General features: G+C 39.3%; 1 long non-coding RNA gene across 1 annotated transcript; it reads right to left on the reverse strand.

Moving 5' to 3' along the window:
* Window positions 1-11714: 11714 nt before the first annotated feature.
* Window positions 11715-20195, reverse strand: LOC135327850 (uncharacterized). The gene is made up of 3 exons (XR_010388312.1): window positions 18250-20195; window positions 17758-17866; window positions 11715-13575 (listed from the first exon to the last, which is right to left on the reverse strand). It is a non-coding gene; the product is annotated as an uncharacterized LOC135327850 (long non-coding RNA).
* Between the last annotated feature and the right edge of the window lie 5183 nt (window positions 20196-25378).

Genomic DNA, 25378 nt, shown 5'->3' on the forward strand with positions numbered 1-25378 from the left:
CACTGTATAAGCTGAAATTTGTGTAAAAAAGACCATCTTTGAGTTTTTGTGCATGCCAGCTGCCCTCCCTTCAGACGAAGTGAAAAAAGAGACAAAGATTACTTTAACTGCAGCTGAAACAATGGAAAACTGCCTGTGGGTTAGGTCACAAGCAAGCCAAGACCATACAGCGTCTGCTAACAAATACAAGGGCAGGGCATTTAAGCAAGTACAAATCTTCACTTACAGTAAAAGCACCATGTGATGTTTGCCTCCACTTGGCCTGAGCAAAATGCAGCTGGCATGCCCAGCAGCCTTCGAACTGCTCATGTGCACGAAGTCTCATGGCTTGCCAGTGTGGTAATACTAGCTGCAAAACCCTAAGGATGCTTAAACACGTGGTTTAAGCAAAGGAGAGGCAGGAGGTTGGGCTGTTAGCAAAAGAACAATCTTCTGCCATTTACAAACAGGGCAATTGGATTTTCATGAGAATACTCCGTAAGTAGTATCTAAATAATATCTGGGATCACCATCGGTTCTCCAACTCCTTAGGGAGTCAACCCTTAAACCTCTGAAAAAAGACTCAAAGGTCTCTCTGTATCACAAGAATATGAGCACATGTTAGTGATTTTGCAAAATCTCCCATTTCCACTATTTCCAAATGAATAGGAATATTGTATAAATAAATACATTAATAAATAAATATTGGTGTTTACACCATCAGGTTTCCAACTCTTCCCTCCTCCAAGTACTGAAAGTCGGGAGGCAAAAGAAAGAAGTTAATTATTTTAGAGAGAGTTCTTCACAAGTTCCTATTCCCAGCATAATATTTGCCAGTATTTCAGAAATTATGGTACAGGCTGGTCTGTGATTATAGTAACTGAGTGAGCACAAAGCATTGCACTTGTGTGTCAGCTGTGAAATTGAAAATGTTAAAGTTTTAAGCCATCTCAGAACAAGGGTTGCATGCCATGAGAATCAATATTAAAAAAAAGAGTCCATTCAAACTAACCATTGCCAAATCTTCTGAAAATTAAGTCTTCTAACCTAGTCTCAAAAGAAAAAAATGCTTAAGTAGTAGAGAGAAGAAAAATTTTAGTGGGTGTTTTTTCTGGAGAGGACTATAGGACTTTTAAGGACATAATCCTATCCACTGTATTTAGTCATTTAACAAGAGACTAGGATGACATTATTTCTCTGCAGCTAGAGGATGTAAGATGTGTGCAGCTGTGTAATTAAAGGTAATGATTATTTTGGAAACAATCAATTAGCTGTTCAAGTATTCTGACTACTAACCACACATCACTAACTACACACCGAAAGTTATTCTTGAGTATCAAGTCCCACCTCAAGGAACACATTACCTGAGAACAAGGCTGCAGCACAGATCTCCATAGCAGTTAACACCTTGAATTGAACCTAAATGACTAAGAGGTGCAAGCCCTGGTAATCTAGATACTTGTGTTTGATGGAAGAAGTAACTTTATTTATTCATATATCTGGAAAGTATTGAAAAGCTTCACAGCTCTCTAATCAGATGCAATCTATAAATCAGTCACAGTAAGTCTTATGCAACAGCTCTCAGTATGCCAAATTTCTCAATGTATGTGAATAATAGGAGTAAAAAGCATAATATTAAATGTAGCTTTAAACATATTAAAACCTTGTAACCCAGCTATAAGACTTGCTGTCATTTTATGCTAATACCCAGCTTTCAGAAACAAAATTATTCTGTAGGAATTGCAGTTCTACAAGCACTGCTAGCAAAGTGATAAATCAGGGCAGTGAAGCCATCAACATTTGAAAAAGACAGTCCACCCTCTGACAGACAGGCTTTATTCAACACCTATACAACTGTGCAGAACAAAGCAGTGATTTGTAATCCCCATTAACAAGATCTCACCAGTCTTTTGGCCAGACATCTGGGAAGCCTTGGGACCCTGAAGATACTATACTTAAGAAATCCTTGAAGATTCAGCTCCTTTAAATTCAAAGTGATCTCAGGCTCTTTGTTCTTGTCACCTTTTGCAGTTTCCAGTTCTTTGTCTGAATCTGGTAAGATCTCCACTTACTTCAGCAGTTGCTTTTCCTGCCTCATCTGCAACATCCTTGCCTTTATGTTTCCAAGGACACTTTCTTTGGCTTGCTTATCTCCTGTTCTGCTTAGGAGGTTTTAAATCACACAGTGGCAGCTACTCTTCCCATTACTTTTTATGGTTCAGTCATTGGTTACTGATGCAAATACACTGCCAGCTACAAACCACTAACCTAAAATCCTCTCTGATGGCCCTCTTAGGAAAAAGCTGGCCACCACGATATGGTATGGTGTGGTGTGGTATGGTGTGGTATGTGCCTCCACCACTGAGTTTCTGCTGGGATGTAGCTGATAGCAGAGCTAAAGGTTCTTCTTGGCAGCAGACACAGGGGGTCAACATAGTCCTGCCATTGGTCACCATAAGAAGCACCTACACACTCTTACTTCTTTGGACTGGTTGTCAGTTCAGCACTTTACATCACTCAGCCAGTAACGGCACCATAAGTCGCTGACCTGACATTTCGCACATTTGCATTGATAATTCCACTACCCAGCTGGACATTTCTGGAGCAAGAATACTCACTAAGCATTCTGTTTTCCCAGCTCAGTCTGTAGAAATCCCACAATGGTACTTCAGCTACCTGAATAATCTTAGAGTAAAGCCAGAAGCCTTTTCCAGCCTTTTCTGATGAATAGCTGCCTTGGAATCTTTTTGTTTCAAGAACTAAAGCCTTCTCCCTTGGAATAATCAGTTCTGATAGTCCCACTTCAGCCTTTTGTCTCAGTTATCCAAATTATAAGTCAATGTTTACTCTCTCATTCAGTCTCTTGAGGAACAAAAAAGACTATATTAGCAAACATCATTCATAATAACATGCCTTACATACTGGAAATGGTCTGAGAATAAATACTGTTGCATAAGCACTGTAACCATTTTTCTGACTCCTAAACAATAATGGACATGAACAATAAAAGTAAATGTTCTTATTGATTTCTTATCTGGTATTCCTTTTCATTCCTAAGGCATATTATTTCAAATATATCAGCACAACTATTCACATCAGCACACTGTAGTCACTAATGGACAGACTGTAGTATGAGAGCAAGATTTAACCTTAAGAAATCACGTTGTCATATTTTTTTTCATTCATGGCTCCAATATGGCTGACTTTTAGTTCTCTCCAAAAATCAACTACTGTATTTATTATCAGTATATTGTGTCATGTAATGAGCATTTCTTAGATGGTTTAGGCATCTGTAATAAAAGGCCCTGAACACAAAAAAAAAAGAAGTCACTTTCAGCAACTTAAATTTCTCCCTATTCATCAATTTTCCTAGAATACCCAGTGAAAGACAGCTTTCCACCAAGTGAACTGTACATTGCCTGCTTTTGCAATGCAACTCAGACTGTGTTCATGCATTTCTGCTAGGTTCCTACTGCATCTTCCTCTTTCGGCTGGTTCCTACTGCCAGGGAACAGCAGCAGTGAGCACTAGAAGGGCAGACTGGACTGAGGTGCTCCCAAGGGGTACAGTCAGCACAGAAGTGAAACAGGGTAAGTGCAGGTCCAGTTCTGCCTTACACCTTCCTGAGCAACAGGTAAACAGTGAAAAGTGGCCAAGATATGACCAGATTTTAATGAAATATCTGTAGATTGAAGGAATAAGAGTTAAAAGGCAAATGTCAAAGACAGATGTCTAAAATTTAGCATCCAGATCCATTTTTAAAGATACCTAAATAAAGTGCTTGAGTGCTACAACCAACGTATAGCACACTGGAGATTTATCCTCTTCCCCTACTGAAACACATCATTTAACTCAGGAAGTTTCCATTTCCTCTGGAACCATATTGGTTGCTTTTGAAATCTAAAAGATTGTATTTTCCAAAATTAGAACACCTGCTGCTAAGTTCAAAAGACCTAACACTTGACTACTCATTCTGTATGTTCTTTCATTTCTTTTAGAATTACTTCTATGCAAACCAAATTCTTTTCACTAACCATACAGTTCCCCTGTGCCCTTGGACAAGACCTGCAGAACAGGCAGAGCAAGGAAGTTAATGTTTCACATTTGGGTGCTTTGCTATAATTAAAATGACTCTTGTACATGAAATCTAACTACTAGTCATGATTTCTATTCTGTATCTGTAGAACCTCCTGTAGGAAACCTAAAGCCTTTCTCTCTTTCTCATTACCTTTGTTAATTTTAGGCTTGTTTCTTTTATATAAAAGACATTATAGTACTGTCATTACAGAAAAGAGTTCAATGTACTGCCTACCATCATCACTAGATAATTAACCTTAGAGTCATTTAAACATAATTGGGGAATTTTGTTTGAACAGGTGCTTTCATACTACCATCATGGTATGGCACTTCTGGCTATCATAAAAATATCTTTTGATGGCACAACTCACTTCTTTCAAGAATAATCACAAAATCATCCTAGTTTTATATACAAAATTCAGTGCTGCCATGCTCTTGAGTTGTAAAAGAATATAATGGGCTCCAGGTTTCCAATAGCTACTCTATCCTCTTGCAAAAAATCTATGCCAGTGTTTCTTCTGTCACCTCAAGTGAATATACCAATACTGAATGCATTTGGTTTTTAAGAAGTTGACGACAGGAATCAAATAGACATAAATAATTGTCTTTACAGGGCCACATACACATTTAGTCCCACAGTGATCTAACTTTCTAATTTCTAACTTTTTGCAACTAACCTAAGTTAGGGAGCATCACTGACTTGACTTTCTGTAACAAATGGCTTAAAAGGCTGGAATTTCCCCAGGAAGATGCCCCTGTGCCACTGCCAAATTTGAAGCAATTGTGGAGGACTACGCTCCTACACTAAGAACTTTGGCTAAACACCTGAAAAAGCTGGGGTAAATCCAAGCCTTTATGGCACACTGTAAAATACTCATGTCCACTGAAAAGTACCTTTCTCTTTGAGACCTACTGAACTCAAGTAGAGGCTTCAGCCAGAATGGCCTATTACAGGAAGCAGCTAGTTCTGTGAGTCCTTCTACCCATATGGACTCAAAATTATTAAAATTACTTAGACTCATTAATGTTGGTGGTATAAAAGCCTAAATAATACTTAATACTGACCTGGTTACCACACTCCAGTTCTTAATGCAGCAAAAGAAAGCGCTTTTAGCATTAGCCTTCTCAGAACTTAAAATACTGTTTAAAAATATTTTATTGTATCAAATTAAAAAGAATTTTAGGATAGTCTATTAGCAAAGCTAACTTGACTTCATAGTTACAACCATCACCAAATGCTAAAGTTCATATACATTGTAGCTGATTATAAGATTTTAAACAACTGGCAAAATAATGGTTGGTTGAGTTTAGATTAACATGGCCTCCTTGCCAGGTGCTTACGGGAATTTCTTTTACAATAAACAAGCACCAACATGTTAACTCCTTATCCAGAGAGGAGGAGAAGATAAACATCTTCTCTGGATACCTTCACTAGGAAACCCTTCCTTTTCTGCCAAGCCTTGACACCAAAGGTGGATTATTAGCTGAAAACTGCAAAGCTCCTGTCAGGTGCCTAGTCTGTCCAGCCCCAGACCCAGCAGTTTATTACTGAGCCTTCCATTTTCTGAGACCCTAATTTACATTTGGCTAAAGGAGCTTGTATTGTATGTTTACTTCTTACTTGTGCCAGTTAGCTAAATAAAACATATCATCTCTCCCTATAAAGCCTGCCTTTTTTCTTCCCTTCAACCACAACAGCTATGATGTTACCACAACCCTTTCTTCTCCCAGGGTGCTCTAGCCCCTAAGCCGTGCAGCAGTGATGACCATAGTTCAGTTTGCCTCTGCCCTACATTTCAGTATCTCCAAACTGACACAATAGGTATTGTGAGGATGAGGCCTGACTCATTGCCTAATTAATCTTCAAATACATTGATGTGTGGTCTACCTTCTTCCAATATCGGGCCCCAGAATTATGTTTCTCAAAATCTGACTACTCCCACTAAAGTAGCAAACTTGCACCCAAGCTAACTAAGCCTTGAAAATGTACTTAATTTCCAGGGCATGTAAATAAGCATGGGATACATCTGCACAGATTAATTCATTAAAACCCAGTTTCTGACAGAAGTCTTAAGAAGCAACATTCTTCTTATTTATGTGTAAAGATACTTCACAGAGAAAGAGCAAGATTCATTTGTTCCCTTGAAAAAAAGTTTTCTAAATAAGGAGTATGACTATATTGCACACATACAACCTTTTTAAGTTTAATTCACCTACTCATTATCTCAAAGATCATTTTAAGTTGCTGACACAAAAAAGCATAGCACTTTAGTTTACTACCACTCTATTTTCAAGAAGCATCATGTGAATATTACCTGTACAATAAACTGGTGAGTTGTAAGTATCTGTCAGCTTCATTCTGGAGAGTTCAGCTTGAATTCCCAAAAGTACCCAAGTGATTTTAGGTGTCCTGATTTTGAGTGTCCTGATTTTCTGTTCCTGAAAGCATCCAACTACAGGTTATTAATGGTCCTTAAGCTTAACAAAACCCATTTGCCATTTCGTCCTGTGTAGCAGAGGCTTGTCCACATCAGCTGCATGTGTGGGTGCTTCATCATTTTGAACAACTCTCCCTGGCTGGAAGTCAGGCACCCAAAACCAGAGGCTCCCAGATGTAATGAATTCTTCTGTAGTTGTGGACTCGGACTTGCTCAGGCCCAGGCAGCCTGGGGTCCAGAGCAGGAGGGAGACTGCAGCTGAAGGAGTCCTTGTTTAAATCCCTAGGCCACATGGCCAGTGATCACTGTAGCCAATTCTGTTGGCCCTATTGAGGTAAAAATGCATGTGCTGAGCTAGGCCTTGTGTCTAAGAATAATTACTCTGAGTAAACTACAATAGGTAACAAAAATGTAATGGTTTGCCTGGAGCTAAAGCTGAAATGTTAATGTGTTGTAAAAGTGCCTGTTTAGCAAGAGAATCTGTTATTTCACTTACTGGAACTTTTTCTTTTCAGTTTGAGTAAGTTTAGCAATAAAATGCCTTCTATTTTTGTCAACCACCCTTCCATGGGCAATATCATCTACACTCAAGCCTCATTGTTCTTATTTTGAAGGCAATTTAAAAATTCAGTTCTTTCCAGCCATAGTTGCTATGGTTACATATATATCAATATACATATGGATGAAAGGAGGAAGATCACCTGACTGTTCACCTTTTAAAGGAGACAGCATTAAAATCCACAGCTGAAAGAGTGACTGAAGAACATCTCCCCTGCTCTGCTTCAAGTCGGTGGATGCAGAATTGGACTCCAAACTGTCCCTCCCAATCACCCATGAAGAGATGAACGATGTGCAGGTTGACCACACTGCCTGTGAGAGGCACCTCTGCTATCTCTGCATGAGCCATCCTCCATGGATGTGGAGACAATATTGCTGAATTTGCCAAGTACGTAGGATGGTCTTCATGCCTCAGTGATGCTCTGTGCTGTCACACAAAGCACCTACACAGTCCATGTAGGCACCTTCTTTTCTGTGTCACACTTACACTGCAAGTTCTTCTAGTCTAAGGTATATATAGTCTCTATCATCTCTGATTTTGCTTTATTTTGCTGATTATTTCCCCTCCCTTCCTCACACTTCACCATCCTTGATAGCTACCCTATGGTTATTGGCTTTGATAGGCTTTAGGTTTTGGAGCCATGCAAGGTAGATCTAACAAACCAATGTTTTATCCCATTATCAACATGATAGCCCAGTCAGGTTGGCCAAACTTTGGAGCAAGCAAGAAAAAAATCTAATGGGATTTTATGGCACTGCTTTTTTCCACAGCATTTTGCCACTTTTGTGTTCCCAAATATAACAAAAACTCAGGTCATTAGTCACTATTTGAAGATCAGTATTTTCATTGACGTGGAAGAAAAGTAGTTGCCTCTCTATTACACCCACCTTGCAGGATCAAATTCTATAGTATTTGCTCAAGGCATTGATCCTGGCACTGAGAACAGCTAAGTCCATGTGAATTTGCTTCAAGCCTTCCCAGAAAGAAGGTGATTGTTTCCTCTGCTTGTCTTGCAAAATTATAAGACATTTTTTTCACAAACCAATGAAGTACTTAGTCCATCAAAATTGTTGAAGCTGTTCCCTATTGCATACACAAGATGCAGCCCTGGACAAGCCTCAGAGAAAAGAAGCTCCACAAATACACTGTTTCTCCCTGTCAACCCGAACACATGGCCAAACATAAACAGAGCTTTATGAGCTGATCAGACCAGACTGAACAAAAAGAATTTCTTCTTACTAACAAATGTAATGACCAGGTGAATTATGAATATGAACACCTTTCTTCCAATCAGTTATGGTGAGGCAATAAGAGGAACTAAACATTGAAAATTCCTCTCCTCCAGGAAACCTCCACTCTATGTTTACTTCTATTCCAGTGCCATGAAAGTTAAGATTAAATTTATGCAGTATTAACACATTTGCACAAAGCCTGAATGGGAAGGAGATAGTCATTACTGATATTAAGCTGGTGATGTAAAATAATTGCTTTCCTTTATCAGCCTTATTATCAAATGATCTTGTTACAGCTACAGAATTACCTATAATCGCTAGCACAGAGAGGATTTTAGGCCCAATCAGAAAAGAATCATTAAAGATTAATTAAAATACTACGTGTGTACTTTGTGTTTCACTTGAGAGTTTGCAGCAGTAGCCTATTAGACGATTCCTGCTAAGTGCAAATATAAAGCAAGGTGTACTTGTACAGAGTGCACAACTGGGAACTGGAAGCATGACTTTAATCCATTTATAAAGTTTTCTCATTAGATTTCAGTTCAGGAGTAATGCCACAATGGTATTTAAAGCATATTCAGTCACTCATGACAGAAAAGCTAGACTGACATTGCACAAATAGTGTTTGAGTATTACCAATCTATCATGTCAGTTAGCAGGAGGAAAAGATACATTTCAATTGATTTCAACAGACCACTGTGATAAATGGGTTCCAGGAAGCTGGGCAACAACACACTCTGGATCCTGATTAATTTGGCATATACAAAACTGCACCCTGGCCTTTTTTAAGTGTACAACACATTCCTCAACACAAAATGTGAAGACTACATGTCCAAACACTGAATTTTATTTCTAGCCTTATATTTGATTCTTGTACTTGTAGGCTCAAGCTTTATAGCACACAGTTTGTTCAGCTCTCAGAGGGGTAGTGGTTGGAACATTCATCAAAAATCTGGATTTCTACTCATTTGTCATATTGTGACCATAAGTAAGCAGTGAAATAGTGTTTGTGAGGCAATGACCCTCAAAATATTTGGGGACTGAAAGAGTCAGTTTGATTATATAGGAGAAAGTGGTCAGGTTAACCAATACAATCAGCCAGACTATGCTCCAAACATGATGGAAAGCAAATGTTACCCATCAGCAATGCATTGCACACTCTACTACCTCCGGCCATTTGGAGGGGTACCAGGTATCTCACACGATAAATAGACTAGTTGGTTAAAGCAACATTCTCCACTGAATTAATTTTTCCTTGTTGTGGACACTGGTAGTGAAGTCAGGCCTGTATCATACTTCAGAAACAACATGCAGGTTTTTCCCATGTCTCCTGTGATCTCAGATTTGCTTACCAAGTAAGCACAGAAGATCTTCAAATCCAACACTTCAAATCCCAAATACAGAGTACTTGTACTTACCAGCATATATGATTCCCTGAAAAGGATCCCACTGCAACAGGGAAAGCCATGGAAGTAGGTGAGATTTATTTGTTATGCTATTTGGTGATTAAGACAAAGAATTGTCCTTGCAGGATTTCCCGTTGTTTCCATACGAGTAAGATAGATAGCCAGGCATTTTTTCAGGTTCTTCTCCACTTGGGAACATTACAGAGACACAGAATCTAACAAAATCCTATAAAGCTGCATTTTCAAGGGTGGAGAACAGAGTGGACAAAGAAGAATTTCTATTACGCAAACTATTGCCTGCCTAGTTAGAACCATGTGATTGAGGAGATGGCTTTGACTATTACTGTATGTCATAGAAGACTAAGTGCAAGAAGTCATAAAAACACAAGCTCTTTCATCATGCTCTTTTCACATTAGCTCTGATGGTCAGTGCAATCAACAGAAAGAAGTGGTACCCCGCCTGCTAATGTGACTGATGATTAACTCAGACTGTCTAGCACTGAGGGAAATATTCCAATAATTAATGGGGAAAGCGTGAAAAGTAATCTACTGGCTTCTTTGTTAGCTGAGAAACTTGAAAAAAAAATTACAGTGAACAATAATTGATGTGGGCTGATGCAGTGAAAAAAAGAGAGAATTAATCCTGTGGTTCAAAGTCTCTTCTCTAGTGCACTGGTGCAATTGTAGAAAAACATCCTTTGACTTCACACTGAGGAACATGAACCAGAATATGAATCAATTCAAGGTAGTCTTTCACTGAATAGACTGAATATAGAGATCTTTTTGGCACTTCTACCACATTTCCTTTTACTGGCAACTGGCAAGAAACATAATACTGTTGCACAATTCCCAGTAAAGACCAATACATAACAAAGGCTTTGGGAAAGTCCCTGAATTCCAGATACATCTTGTGAATCCTGCACCCTAAAGCGAAGAGGAAAGCAAACAAACAACTGCCTTCCATATATGCCCATTGTTTCTGCTTTTTCCCTGAGATTAGAACTACAGCTGAATTTTGAAAGTCTGAGGTCAGAATGTCCGTAAGATCAGTTTTCTCAGTGCAGACATCTTTATTTTTAGCTGTGATGTCAACACGTCCCTAGTTTGCCCACTACCACAGTGACACTAAGCTACAAGGTTTAATCGTGATTAGCTAAATGCAATTTTTCTTTGTCTAATAGGACTATAAAATCACTCATAAGTGCAGCAGCCATTTGTTCTTCAGAACAAATTTTGCACTTAGGTAAGCTTTTACTCATGTTTTCAGTGATACTGTTCATAAAGCGAGGGGCTACTTGTTGAGAGTTAGAGGCAGAAATGAGATTTTTGATTGGCACTGTCTTGTAAAATAATACAAACCAAGAAGTATCTTTCTCCAGTCATTTCCTATAGGGTGTTCCACGCTCACGTAAAAATAAATATGCTGAACTAATGATTTCACACCTTTCATAAGAACAAAAAAAAATTATTCTTGGATCTGAAATCTTGTGCAACAAGCTCCAGTCTATTTACTAAGACCCCTGACACATGGAAAGCACAACCACTCTGACTGCCTTACTTAGAGGAGAGCCATTATAATCTGTCTCTCAACATAACTATTACCTAAAAATGATGTTCCTGCATGTTGACTTTGTGAATCATGGGCAAGCAGGGAGAGAGGGTGTAAGCTGGGATAGACTAGCCTGGCACCTGAAGTGGGCTTCACTGTCTCACATCGTTTGTTGAAAAATGCACTTTGAAGTTAATCACATTGCTTTCACCTCAATAACCAATGTAGACCCTTAATGTTTAATTATGCTACTGGTTTTATACCTAATCAATCTTTTTCATTAAAATCCAGTGAAGCAGACAACTGAGATAATTACTGAAGAATCATCTTAATTAAAAATTTTAGCTTCTAATTAAGAGTCATTGTTTACCTCATCAGAAAACCATTAAGATTCAGGACAGGGTTACCCTGTTTGTTATTTTTTTTCACCTTAAAAAAAAAGAAAAAAAAAAAAAGCTTTGGGCAAAGTGAGTGATACAGGTTTTTATTATTATAGTTGCCCTAGGGAAGTGAAGAACATGCACAAGCCTGTGTCACTGTTTGTCAGAAGCCCCATAGCATATTTACATCCAGAGTAATTACTGAATATCTTTGCATATAAATTTAGGCTGCCTTGGTCCTTGAAGATAAAGCCATGTCTGTAGTTAAAATGGACATGATCTCCTAAACAATTTCTTTATTGTTTTCCAGCTACAATAAAGATAATTTTAAAGCTCCTCAACATTCCTATCCTGCAATCAGAAACTTCTCTCCAGCTTGCACTGCTGTTTTCATGAATGCCTCTCATCCACTAGGGTCTGCTTTGACTTCAGGAAAGTACAATCAGACATTTCACCTAGTGAATTAGAAATGTTTAACAATCAAATGACATCACTGAAGATGTGCAGCTTCACCACATTCATACTCGCTATAAGGTATTGGAATCAGCTAAAGAGATGCAATGATACTTCAAATGACAAAATTAATTGAGCAAAAGAATTATCCAGTCATAACCCATGCAGAATTGCTTCTCTATACGTCCCGAGGCAGAAGATAAAAAAAAATGAAGGTATCTCGGTATGGAAGTTTTTTCCACCTGGAACTCTAGCACTCAAATTTTTAAAAATATGATGATTTCAGACCAAGATACTGCGTTCAGACATTTGAAATGCACAGCTAAATATGTCTAGCTAAAATGCTTGCTGATAAGCACTGACTATCTGCTGTAGACAGAACAAACTTTGTTAGGATCAGCTCTGAAACATAAGCAAAACAAAACCTTGTTTTATGGAAACCTCTCGTTCCATTTATTTATTTATCTATTTTTACTGGTGTCCTGCAGGACATGGCATAAGGAGCAATGCAAATCTTCAGTTACCACTCTCAGTTGATCAATATTTCCAACTCACAGAGAGATCACAATTTGGAAAACAGCTGATGCACTTTTCCCATAAGGAATGGAGAAGATACATGAAAAAGAAATTCTCCATACTCTCAATACTAAGTTCTTTGTAGCTGTTTAAATAGGTAAATGTAGAATGAATCGCTGTCAGGGAATTCATATGAAATCTTTCAGGTACCACCTGGGTGTTATTAATTGCCTCTGTATGCAAGAATGACATTTGTCAATAATAAAGTGTAGCCAGTTATGGTTCAGAAGAAAGTATGGGATTCTGGGTTTATTTTAAGGGAGAGAGAGACAGAGAGAACAGAAGATGTTCAAAAGAGAACTATACAGGCGAGTAAATAGCAGCATTTCCTGGCTGCTTCAGACAAAGGACTCAGTTGTGCTAGCCATTGCCTGCACTTCTTAATCAGTCATACTTGCTCTAACCTGTAATGAACTCTGATTGCAGGAGTCTGAAGTGGTTGTTGCTCCACTCAGCTGTTTATCTGAGCACAAGCAATTGACTGGTAGGCAACTAGCTACAGTACAACACAGTCTTGCACAGATCACCAACCAGAGCAAGACTTTGAGGGAGACCGAAATGCTAGTAGGCATCGTTTTGGCTGGGACAATCTAGCCAAGGGGAAAGGTAAGACAAGAGGTTACATCTACAGAGGCATCTGGGTAACCTCACTGAATTTTTAGGTGACCTAATCTAAAAGGTAGTTCTTCCAGCTGTTGTCAGATCCTGACTACACAATTCCCAAACCACAAGTATTTCTATTTCACTTATCCAAACACATAAATTCCAGTGTCACTGAGCTGATTGAAACCTCTTCTCCAGCAAAAGTCCCAAGCCCTCTTGAAAGGCTGCATCCTGTAGGCATGTTCAGATCTTGGAGATCAAATTCATATCCTCATTTTCTTTCACCTGGAGGAATGAGTCATGTGTACATTCTCAACACTGGGCTAGAGAGATTAGAAAAGAAAAAAAAAGGCAAATATCTTCAACAGGAGAGAGATGGAGGGAAACCCACATTTAACATGCCCTTAGGCAATTCACACATAACACATCCTTCCACATTTCTGCTCCAGAGTGGATAAGGGAGCTCATCAGGGGGATCTTGGGTTCAAAGGAAGGAGAACTGAGAGCAAGACCAAAACAATAATTTTAAGAAGAAACTGAGTACCCTATTTTCAGGAACATGTTTATGACTGCTAATCCAAAATGAAGAGGGGAACGTTTTCAGTACTGCATCCGTAGTATCTTAGGCCTCTCTTCTCTCATCTTTCTCCATTCTCAGTTGTTAGTGCCTATGGCTCCCCATGCCTACATGGCCTAATTTAGGGCAGATAGCTTCTAGTTACTGAGATAACAAGACTAGTCCTTGTAAAGCTAAGCCCTATCCCCCTTTACATAGCTGGCCATGAGTGACTTTTACTAGTGGAGAATGTGCCCATATAAAGCCTTTATTGTAGACACTAATGGAAAACACATGCTAGACTAGTTACTTATATCTGTAGGAAAACTAATGACATGAGCCACAGTGCCTCTCCACTGACCCCCCATAAAACTTCAGACCTGCCTTTTTAATTGGCAGAACTAAATCAATTTATTGCTTAATTATGTGTCAATTTATGAAGAAAAGTGACTTTTGGTTTGTTCAAAATCGTAATGATCAGAGCCACAGTGGCTAGAAAGTCAGCAATTTAAACATAAAAACTCCCACCTTTCCTATGCCCAGCATTTTAACAGCTCTTTTAACAAAATAAACTATTTGCTTAGTAGAGAAACCAGTCTCAGAGGCTCTTAAAAGCAAGAGTAGTGAAGAGTAGTTGTAAGGAATCATAAGGTAAATGTGAGGCTTCTCTAGCCTGGGCAAATGGATTTACAGTTAGGGCAGATGAGCAAATATTTGTGATCTCAGTCTTATGCTATCCACAAAACATTGAGAAGAAGGCTAGAGGAAAAGACTCAGCCTTTTGCACTTTCGGTTTCCTTGGGCAACAGTAGCTCAAGATCCTCATATACAGCTATGTAATCTAAATTTACAGAGTGATATTATGAAGTCTGACTAACATGTAACATTTTATCTACCAGAAGCACTGATATTGAAAATGTCCATGCTGCTCTGTTCCTGGGGTTGGTTTGCTTGGGTGGTGGGGGGCTTTTACAAGTTTGACATATGTACTGACATATGTCAGTACATTTGACAGCAATGACAGTACCAACTGCAAAAATGGGTAGTTCTCCATACAAAACTAGTAAGACTAATATGAACTGAGAGCTGCCATCCAACAGCAGGCTCTGGTTCACATGCTATTAAGTGAGTAGAAAGTTGATAACAAAGAAACTCCTTCAAGAAGACATAGCTGACAAGTCAACATGATCTTGAGACCATTGCAAGAGCTGTATTCATTTGGGTCAGCCTGAGGAATACTGAGTGGCCTCTCACTAGAGAGAAAGAGGCCTGTAGTTATCACTTTTTTGGAAAGCTAATAGGTTTTCCACTGTTTCTAGGGGCAGTATCACTTGCCTGCAATACTGAAGGCAGCCTGGGGATGGGCAAAAGCACAACAAAACTAGTCCATCCTAGCCCACACTTGCCTTCAAAGCAGCGTGACTATAAGGCTACAAAACAGAGTAAGGAAAGAGATAGTAAGGAGGTATAGATAAAAAGACACCCTAACAGATACAGGAAAGGTGCTACCAACCCTAAAAGCTTACAGCAAGGCACTAGTAACCGCATCCCGGAAAGACAATAAAAGAAAAGCCCAGTCACCTCCAGACCAAACACTGTGTGAATGAGAATGACGCCAGCAGGATACAGGGTGCATTTGCAGGCACAGAGCAGGGAAATACAGTGTTAAAGACAGACCATCAAAAATCTAGCTTTCAATCCAATAAGCACAACAGGGAAAAAAAGAAAAAAAATTAGCAGTGAGATGGAAAGCTACAAAAATCATTAGTCTTGAAAATATACAGTGGAATCCATGCAAGGACAGCTCAAGGCAGAGGAAATTAAGAGAGTTCCTGACATGTTGGAAGGCATGGGATGTCTGCTAGGACACTGAAGAACTCAAGCAGTCTCCGAATGCAGTGTCAGTGGTGCATACAGAGCAATGGCTGCCAGTAACATTAAGGACAAAGTGGGTGAGCAGCTCCAGCATACGGCGTAATTAGGTGTAATTGGAAAGGTGGAGGAGGCATCAGAATGGGTTAGCTTGATTGCTGCAAGTAAGGGAAAAACAAGCACATGCTGAGTTGCTCTGAATGTGCACAGGCCCTTGAGACCCACACACAGCTAAAACAGGGAAAATTGTACCACAGCTTCTCCCAACACACACGCATAATTTACAAGGATCCCACAAAGACTGTGTTCAGTATAATAGGAACGGATACCATCTACTCTGATCTGCCAGGGGAAACAGAAAGGTCATTACTTCCATTACTGTGTCAAAAAGAAAGCATTTCTATACGTTAGACAGGCAGACTCAAGCTGCCTAGGCTATAGCAGGAGCAGAGAGGAGCAAAACCAAAAAGAACTTCAGGGTAATTACAAGGTGCAGGACATGAAGCCTAAACCTGAGTTAAAATAAAAAACAGAGAGCAGAACAAGCATTGCATGTCTTAGAAAAGGAGATGGGAGAATGAGAAGGGAAGTGATCTTATCTAATCCTAAAAGGGAGAAAATGATAAAGCTTTAAAGCACCAACCTCCACAAATGAACTGGACAAATCTGCACAATTGAGGCTTCATCATGTGATCTGAAGCCATCAAGGAAAGAATTAAAAGTGAAAACAAAAAACAGGAGAGAAAATCCTGTAGCAGGTCTTCTCTCATGTAATAGTACGATGGCATAGAAAAGAGAAGGGGCAGAAGCACAACACTGATGTTCATTCATATTTACGACTTTGCCAACAGAAAGGGGGAGAGAAGTACAGTCTATTGATATTACTGATTGTTTTTAATATAGCTAATGAGGCCTGCATGTCAGGCACTGAAGCATCAGCTTCCCTTGCTATCAGAGATGTTTGGATTAACAAGAATGCAGAATCTGCCTGTGGTATGTGAACTAGCCCAAAGGGATTGGAAAAAAAAGTGATTCCAAAGAATATTTCTTTCAGACATTTTGAGAAAGCCCATGAAGGATGCTGAGTTGTGGTACTGTATGAAAGGCAAACAAGAGCATAGGAATTCTCCAGAAAAGACTTCACGGGTAAAAGAAATTCTCGTAGGTTGCTGTATTTATGTAAAGTATTGGAAAAAAACAGCAAGGAAGCAACAACAGTTCATGATGCACCTAATGGAGACCTGGCAGCAATTGGTACCTGGTTTATTTGAACATAGCCAAAACTACTGCCTGCTGATGCTTGATTATTACTGCCGTTTTCTCAAAGTAACTCAGCTCAGAAACACATTATAGAGCTCTGCAGTGAGTCAGACCATAATAATATTCACCAGGCACGGTATTTACAGCAAGCTAATTTGGAATAATGACTTGCAATATGTGTCCAAGGAATTCTGAAGATTTGCAAAGGACAGTATTTCATACACGCAACAAGCAGTTTGTATCAGCTGCAGTCCAGTGGAACGGCTGAAAACACAGATTTAAATAACTAAGCAGATATTACCCCAGACAAATGAAGAGGAACTGAAATCCTTACCTCAGTTTATTACACTACAAAGACCAAGTTGTGGAGCTTTACCAGCACGATGCTACAAGAACAAGAAGCATCCTATCTAAGAAAAGATGTGAGGCCCAGAGGTGCAAATCACTAATACAACATGATGAACCAAAGATAATGAAAATTTTACTCTAAAATGTCAGGCTGCTGGAACCTTTCCGAAGAAACTTCAGTGTCATAATGCCATATCCAGGCAGTAAGGTACAGTAGCAAGAAAAGGAGAATATTTCAGGTTCTTCTATAATATAGACCAGTATACAGTTCATGATTTGGGCTAATCAGATATACACATTTGATTGCTTCTGTTATTTTAACCATGTTTAATAACTTGCAAGCCTGAGCAGTTTACACGGTTTTCTACCTCACCTGTAGTAAACAGTTCTTAATCACAGGCATCCCAAAAAGAATTCCCTGAACCCACTGATTTGGCTAATCTATGAGAAGCCACTTATGCTGATGTACCTGTACAGCTTCCTGGCACTATGTGCTTCCCTCTTGTGACTGATGGGCCTCCTGTCACATGCCCTGAAAGTCTGCAAAGTCTGCTGATACCCACGAGCAAATGCTGCACCTGCACATAGAAAAATATCATTGTCCCTTTTAAAAACAGGAAATTAGTAGTGAAAATTAGCAGTGAAAATTAAGAGTGTAGATTCAAGCACTCGGTAGTTAGAGGCTACCAATATGATGTTTATTCAGCCATGCCTCATTCTGCCCCCACAGGCTATAGGCACCATGAAAAACTTAAGTGTTTTTTTTTCTCCCATAACCCTTTTATCATTTCCTGAGAGGTGCAAAAAAAGTGACAAAACCAGGTATAGAAGAAAGGGTTTGTACCCAGAGGTGCTCTACAACCCAACCAGTTGCAAGGCATTTCCCAGACTTCAGAATTTACAGTTTAAAGCTGCCAAACAAACAAGAACAGAAGATAAAACAAAGGCAAAAGTAACTTACTTGGGGTCACGCACCATGTCAGTACTCAAACTGGGTCCGACACTAGCCTTTCTGAATCGCAGTCCAGGGTTTATTATTCAGATATGTTGCATCATGTGAAAAGTTAGCCATCAGCCAATAGCTTGGGCACAGCAAACAAGAACACACCAGGATGGCATGGAGCCACGAATGTGTTTGGGTCTCTTCCTGCAAGGACGCTATAGTATCCATAGTTAACGAAGGCTTCCTCTTATGGTCCCAGGTCTTGCAGACTCAGTGGCAAAGCAAACTAGACTTGATGGGAGTAAGCAGGCCTTGAGTTCATAGGTATGTAATAGAAATGCAGATAGCGCTCAAACCTTTAAAAGGACAAGAACTTAATTTCTAATAAGTAAATCACCCAAAAAAGAGGACTAGGGGACAATGCTTCCTCCCAGACAGTTATAAGGAATGATATATTTCCACTAATACCCCAACAGCAACCTGAATATGTAATGCATTAAAAGTTCACTGAAAGAGATGATTACATTATAGGCTCCACAAAGTAACATTTTCTGAAATATTAATATTTAACTATAGAGGTGGCAGCAGGCTTCAGGGTTTCCCTTCTTTCTTTTCAGTGTGTTCCCCTTATCTATCACTAAAATTTAGAGATAATGAAAAATCATGTACCTGTGTAAACTCTAATAGCAGTAATATGGCAAAGTAGAGCAGAAAAATAATGAAAAAAAAAAAGATAGGCCTCAAGCTGTGCATGGGGTGTCTGGTAATTGGAAGAGTCAATGGCTATATGATTCAAGAAAATACCTTCCCTTGAGAAGGAGACTGATTGTCCCGCATTTATACAGCAGCTAAACAACACTAAGCAGGCTTTCCTTTGCATATTATTGGTGCCAGCCCAATGAGGCAGAAAATTGCATCGTGTCATTTAATTTCCCAATCTTTGTTTTCATTGTATTAATCTTTTGGCTTTGCTTCACTTTATAATTTGAAGGCTCAGCAAGAAGCAAACCAAATGGAAATTCAGCTTACTTTCATGTCTAGCTGAATGTGCTCATTGCAGTTTTGGAAAGTTTAATTCTGCATAATCCCACCCATGAATAATAATCATCTGGTTTTGTATGCAGACATATTAGTGGTTATTAAAGACTGCCTGAAAAATTCTTGGGATTGTGCCCAAAAGTCAGTCACCAAAACATGGTTAACAAATAGGTTACAGGAAGAGAGCAGATAGGTTTTTTTAGCAGAACTATATGCCTTGCTGTTACAGAAAAAAATAAAGTGTTTAAGAAGTCTGAAAATGACCTGAAATTGACTAATTATTTTAAAGTTTACAGTGCCCAAACTGGAAACTTCTATGCTGAGGATGTTGAGAAGCAGCGGTTATCTTGGAAAAAGCACAGGAAAAAAATATGGAGGTTGCACTGAGATATACTGGAGAGTGAAAAAAAAAAAACCTAATTCTCTCTTTGTGTGTAGAGGTAGTTGACCCACCAGGGCTCCATTGCACCAGGCACCATTCAGACAAGAAGCTCCCACCAAGAGCTTCTGCTCTAATGCAGGAACAGGTCAGAGGAACCATGTCATAGAGAAGTGCTTTGCCTCCACCTCGTCTGCCATGCCAGGGGACACATGAGGGCTGGATCCCCTGTCCTGGCCTCCACTTCCCCATTCTTTCCCTGGGAATGCACTGACTCTTTGTAGGACATCTGAAGGCTCTTTCCATTGCTGTTTGTGGCCTCATGTGACTTTTTCTTGTTTTTATTTATTGAACTATCATTCAGACACATTGCAAATTTATAAAAAACATCTGATATACATTTCCTGCTCTGATTATAAAATTCCCATTTCATCAAAATAGGATTCATGAACCATATCTGATGAACAAGGCTATTTAAAAAATCAGATGACTTTTTCATTATTTCATCCTTTTTTTGTCAAAAAAGCAATTTTTTTCAAACAGCACTTGTAACCATGACGAAGCATTTAAAGCTTCCCCTGCTAAGAGATCTGAGGACATATCTTGCCCAGAGAAGTTTGGGTCTTAGCCTATTCTCTTCCAATGGAGGGAATTTTCCTTACTTGCACACACCTAACCCTTATGAAAAGAACACAGTGTCAAATACTACTGTCAGTCACAAGACATAAATGATGATGTCCGAATCAGCAGCAGTTCTAGCTGGGTAAACAGGTATTTTTGCCTCTTGCATCCCACTGCCAGAATGACTTATTGCAGTAGGAGGCTTCATGATGCATCACCATAGCTAGATATGCAGTGAGGCGGTAGTATAGCTGCTGACTGTTAACTCTTCCACCTAAAGGGAAGGAATTATTTACCCAAATGCATATGATGAGAAATTTGTTGCTCTACTATCAGATCTATTTTACATTAGCAGCTACTCAAATTTGTAATGCTTTTCTAGCAGCTAAGCTGATTAGATGTCCCATTTCTCCCTGCAGTGGTTGTTTAGCCCTGGAAGCCAAAAGCCTTTAGCAGAACACTACAGGCAAGCGCAGGATAGCTCCGAACCCCTGGGCTGGTGGGAACCCAAGTCAGTTCCTCCACCTTGCACAGAGCATCACCACACAGGGAGTGCAGGTCTCAGCCAAGGCACACCTCTATTAGGACAGTATTGCCACTCCAAGGCCAGCGCCAAGGCCTGACAGCACCAATTATCATCAGCCCACTTGCACTCTGGCAGGTCCATATAGTTTCCAATACCTGAGCTAGGTTGGTCAGTGGCAGCTTGGGACTTTCTAGTCTGAGTTTGGTCAAGTTACATTCATGAGCCTTCATATCATCCAGGTGTATTGTTCAGAGATGAACTACAGAAGTACATTGAGTCCATTTTAGCAACACAATCAAGCTGCTCCTGGCCAGATCCCAGCTCATCAGTGGATATCAGCATTCCTTGGTTAGCCACAGTCACAGCCGAGGGGGGAAGCATACTGATACACGTACCATCTTCTCCATCTGCTTTAGGGTTTTACCATTTAGTTTACTCCCCGTTGCATTGCCTTATCCTTTTCAAAAGCATTTGTGCTTGTGTTAGGAAGAATAGTGTATTCCAAGACGTATAAAACCAAAAAGTCCAGAATGCAAGGAACAAAACAAAGCTTGTGTTTTAAAAAAAAAAAAAGAAGAAGGTATCTCTAGTATTCCAGATGTACAATCAGATACTCATAGCGCTCCCTGTAGTGCCTGAAGTTCACAAGGAAAGATGAGCAGCAACTCAGAGTTCAGTTAGTCTTATTGAAATCCTAGGAATACACTCCCACTTCTCCTGAGTTAATCTGGTCTCAAGCAAACACAGAGGCTGCTTCAGTTTGCACACAGACTAATCATTCTTCTCCCACTCTAGACTCTCTATGAGCCCATTTAAAAGATGCCAGAGGTGCAGGGAAGTTTCATAGATCTTAGAGCTCCCTGACATAAATTCAAACATTCCATGGATTCAGATCAATGAAGTTTTCAAAGCTCATTAGCACCGAGAACTGAGTTTAATTCCACATATCCAGGATAAAATGAGTTCCAATAGCAAGAGGAAATGAAATTATGTACATACTGACTTACATTTGTCAAGAAACGCAGCCTGCTTCACCAGATTGTAATTGAGACAAGAGATGGCCCATTGTCAAATACTATGATATGGTATAAATTTAAAGTGCCTTTTTCGTAAAGGTTGATGTGTCTCTGAAAATTAATTACTGGCATTTTGTGCAAACTGTCAAGCAGGTTTCATAGGCAGGAGATGACATGAATATTGCTGATATTTAATCCAGAATCCAGAACTGAGATAACAGGTACATTGAGATAACCAAATTATAAATGACAGTTATGGGTCCTGAAGCTAGCATTTAAGTTTTCTTTTCTACCTTTCACATCACTTTTTTTTAGTGGACTTTATGCTTTCTGTAAAAGAGTTTTTTTCTGGTTAACTATTTTTCCAAAATCAATAGTATTTTCCTTGTTATCATGACTTGATGCAGAAAGGATGAACTTCTTTTTGAAATCTTGACTGCAGAATTAGCCTGGATATTTTGGGTCTGCAGTGCTGGATGAGGAGAAATAATGCACACCTTCCCGTCTTCTTCATACTCCGCTTGAGGAGATCCCCAAGTTGGACCCATTCATCTCCAAACACCTGTCTCCCCACCCCGCTCATAAAACGTGAGGAAATTACCTCTTTTCTATGCTCTTTTCCAGTTTGCCTTGTTGACAAGCCTGCCTGGAAGCATGAATTTTAAATGCCAGTCTTTTGCAGAACGAGGCCACAGGAACGACCAGAGCATATCCGTAAGGTTTCCATTGCTGGGCACTCAGCTGAGGATGAAGCCAATAGACCCAAGACCTGCCAGCAGCCAAAGAGAGCAGGCACAGGTCCAGATCACTGGCATAGACAGGTGCCTGGGGGATGAAGGAAGGACGTGGGAAATCCCAGGTACAAAAGGTTTTTTGCTGTGGCTCAGCCAAGACACTTAGGAGGAAAGTGCAAGAAATAAAGCAGTGGCCTGGCCTAGAAGACTCTCCCAGGGATCTCACTTTACAGTTAATTTATATTTTCATGAAGATTTGCATGTGTGCAGACATAGCCATCAATAGCTTGAGGCAACCACGAACTCACAATCAACTGTAACTGTTCCATTTGACTGTACAAAGAATAATAATGAAGTAATCTGAAATATAACATTAGAAAGGTTGTGGACATCTCCAATAAAAGAATAAAAGGAATGTGCAAAATGTTAAATAAACTAAATATACTCACAGATATTGATGTGTTGCACAATACACTAACATCCATGATAAATTACATGCAGATAAAAATACAGTGGAATAGCTTAATAAACTGTTTTATTATAATGAAATAACCCTACAAGGAAAGTCATTGGCAAGAAAAGAATTATGAGAAGTATCATTAACATTATAATAATGTAGGAAATTAATTTATTTTTCACTATGCTGATGATTCTTATTATCCAGATTGCATTAAGTGAAAAATGAAAGCAAATATGGTGAGTCAGTCGTCTAATCTAAATGAACTAGTACAGACTTGTCTGGTTCCAGAATCAAGGAAGTGCCATGGTTTTTTTTCAAGTCCAGTTCCCTGACACATTAACCAGTCATTTAACAGCCATTGAAGCCCTCCACAGTTAACAGATGGTCTTTCTAATGCACAAGCCACAGAACATTGTTGCTTAAAACTTACTGCAAACTGAGCACCTCATACCAAAAAAAAAAAAAAAAGAAAAAAAAAAAAAAAGAAAAGCCACAGACTAATATTACACCACTGGAAGAAAGCGAGAAAAGAGTGCAGGCATCACCAGTTTTTTAGGATATTCATTAAGTGGCAACATGAAGTGGCAAAATCCTATTGATCCTGGAAGATGAACAAGCAACAGTGAAATGCTCACACTGGCAGAAAGAGTTCAAAAGAAGCGATTAATAAAATATTTATTTATAAAATTATGGTAGATCTTTTAACACTTGTCATTGATAGAGCTTAAATTTGGTCTCTAACACTCGCTGACAGTATCCTTTAGCACAATAAGTATATACTTGTGGCTTGTCTTTCCAGAGCTAAAAGTTCAAGTGAGGTAAAATACAATTCACAGAGTTTCAGAAAACAGTTTTCAAAATGTTTGCAACAGAAATTACAACACTATTTCAAGACTTTGTATCTATTTCCCCTGCCAAAGATAAATCTCTCATACTTTTCCACATTTTTCTTCTGCGTGAACTATAATTTTCTTCTCACAAAAATGAAGGGAAAGAGACTATAAGTCTTTTCATTTGTTTGGTTTTTTTTTTTTTTTCTTTTCTGTTTGGTACCTTCTGCACGAGCCACAACAAACAGATATTACAGGTAACAGCAATGAAAATAGCATTTTGTAATTTCCTGTGTTTTCAGGGCTCTGTATGGAGACACCTGGGACAGTATGCTGTTCAGTTTGTTTTTAGATTTACACAAACTGCAGAGTATTTTTGTATCTTTCCACTACTGTAACACTCTGCCAAGTTTTAAAATATTGAAGGAATGAGAAGAACAGTTTTAGATTGCTCAGTGCTGTGCCCTTGAGAATGCTGTAGCCTTGCAATGCCAGTAGAAATGCTCTTTTGACTTTTCTGAACTTTCAGTCAGGCCCTAAAAATATACTTTCAGTTCATACTATTTGGTTCAGATAAAAGGAACTGATGATAACCATTGCCTGACGAATTGGCACCATATGCACTTCCATGAGGCTCAGCTATTAGCACTGAAACCCTATACCCTCTGAGGCTCTGGCCTTCGGCACCTCTCTTTAGGAAGGCTCTCACATTTGACATTATCAGCAAGCTCTAAACAATATGAGATTTCTGATGGGAATGAGAAGGGGAGATACTGAAAAGTTATGACTATAGGCATGGGCTGTTTTACTGCTCCCTGCCACTCTCTTCAAGGCTGTCCAGTGGCCAGTCTACATCTAACTCGTCTTTATAAGCCTGGGCCAAAAGTAGTCTGAAGCCCAGTGCAGTTTATGACTTATTTCAACATGCCCATATTATTGGCTGGATCACACTCCTATACAACATTTCATAACAGTCCAAACTCATGCTGTCCACAAAAGCCTGCCCCAGTTGGGAACAGCAAGGCTAGTTGAGGCTGCCTCTTAAGCCTTTCCAGCTACGGCATGAGAGTGGTAGGTGAGCCTCTGCAGAGCTGGGAAAGAAGAGAGAGTATCACAGTGTACGTGAATCCTACCGCATACAGCAGGGGAGAAACTAATAGGATGAGATATGGATTCCTATTTATAAATCATACACACGCAATTAATTTTAGTCAGTAGAGCAGATGTGAAACAGAAAACTTCTTAAAGTTCTTAATCTTAAAAGATTTTCTTTATTTTCAGAGAAACACCAGCCAATTTTTCTTCACAATTAGAAGGCACTTGCTATCCTCAGATTTTACAGAAAACATTCAAAGATGTCAGCAGAAGACAGTTAACACGACACAAGCAAAAGAAGTGAAGATGGGATTCTGCACCAACTTGAAATATCTAAATTTAGGCCTTTACATAGAGATCTCCATGTAAATGGTGGTTTTTCATCTCATATTCAACAGAGATCAGGGACTTGAATCAGTTCCCAATACACAGGCATAGCTTTTTATGA

Source organism: Dromaius novaehollandiae, chromosome 3, assembly GCF_036370855.1.
Source record: "Dromaius novaehollandiae isolate bDroNov1 chromosome 3, bDroNov1.hap1, whole genome shotgun sequence".
Taxonomy (NCBI): Eukaryota; Metazoa; Chordata; class Aves; order Casuariiformes; family Dromaiidae; genus Dromaius; species Dromaius novaehollandiae.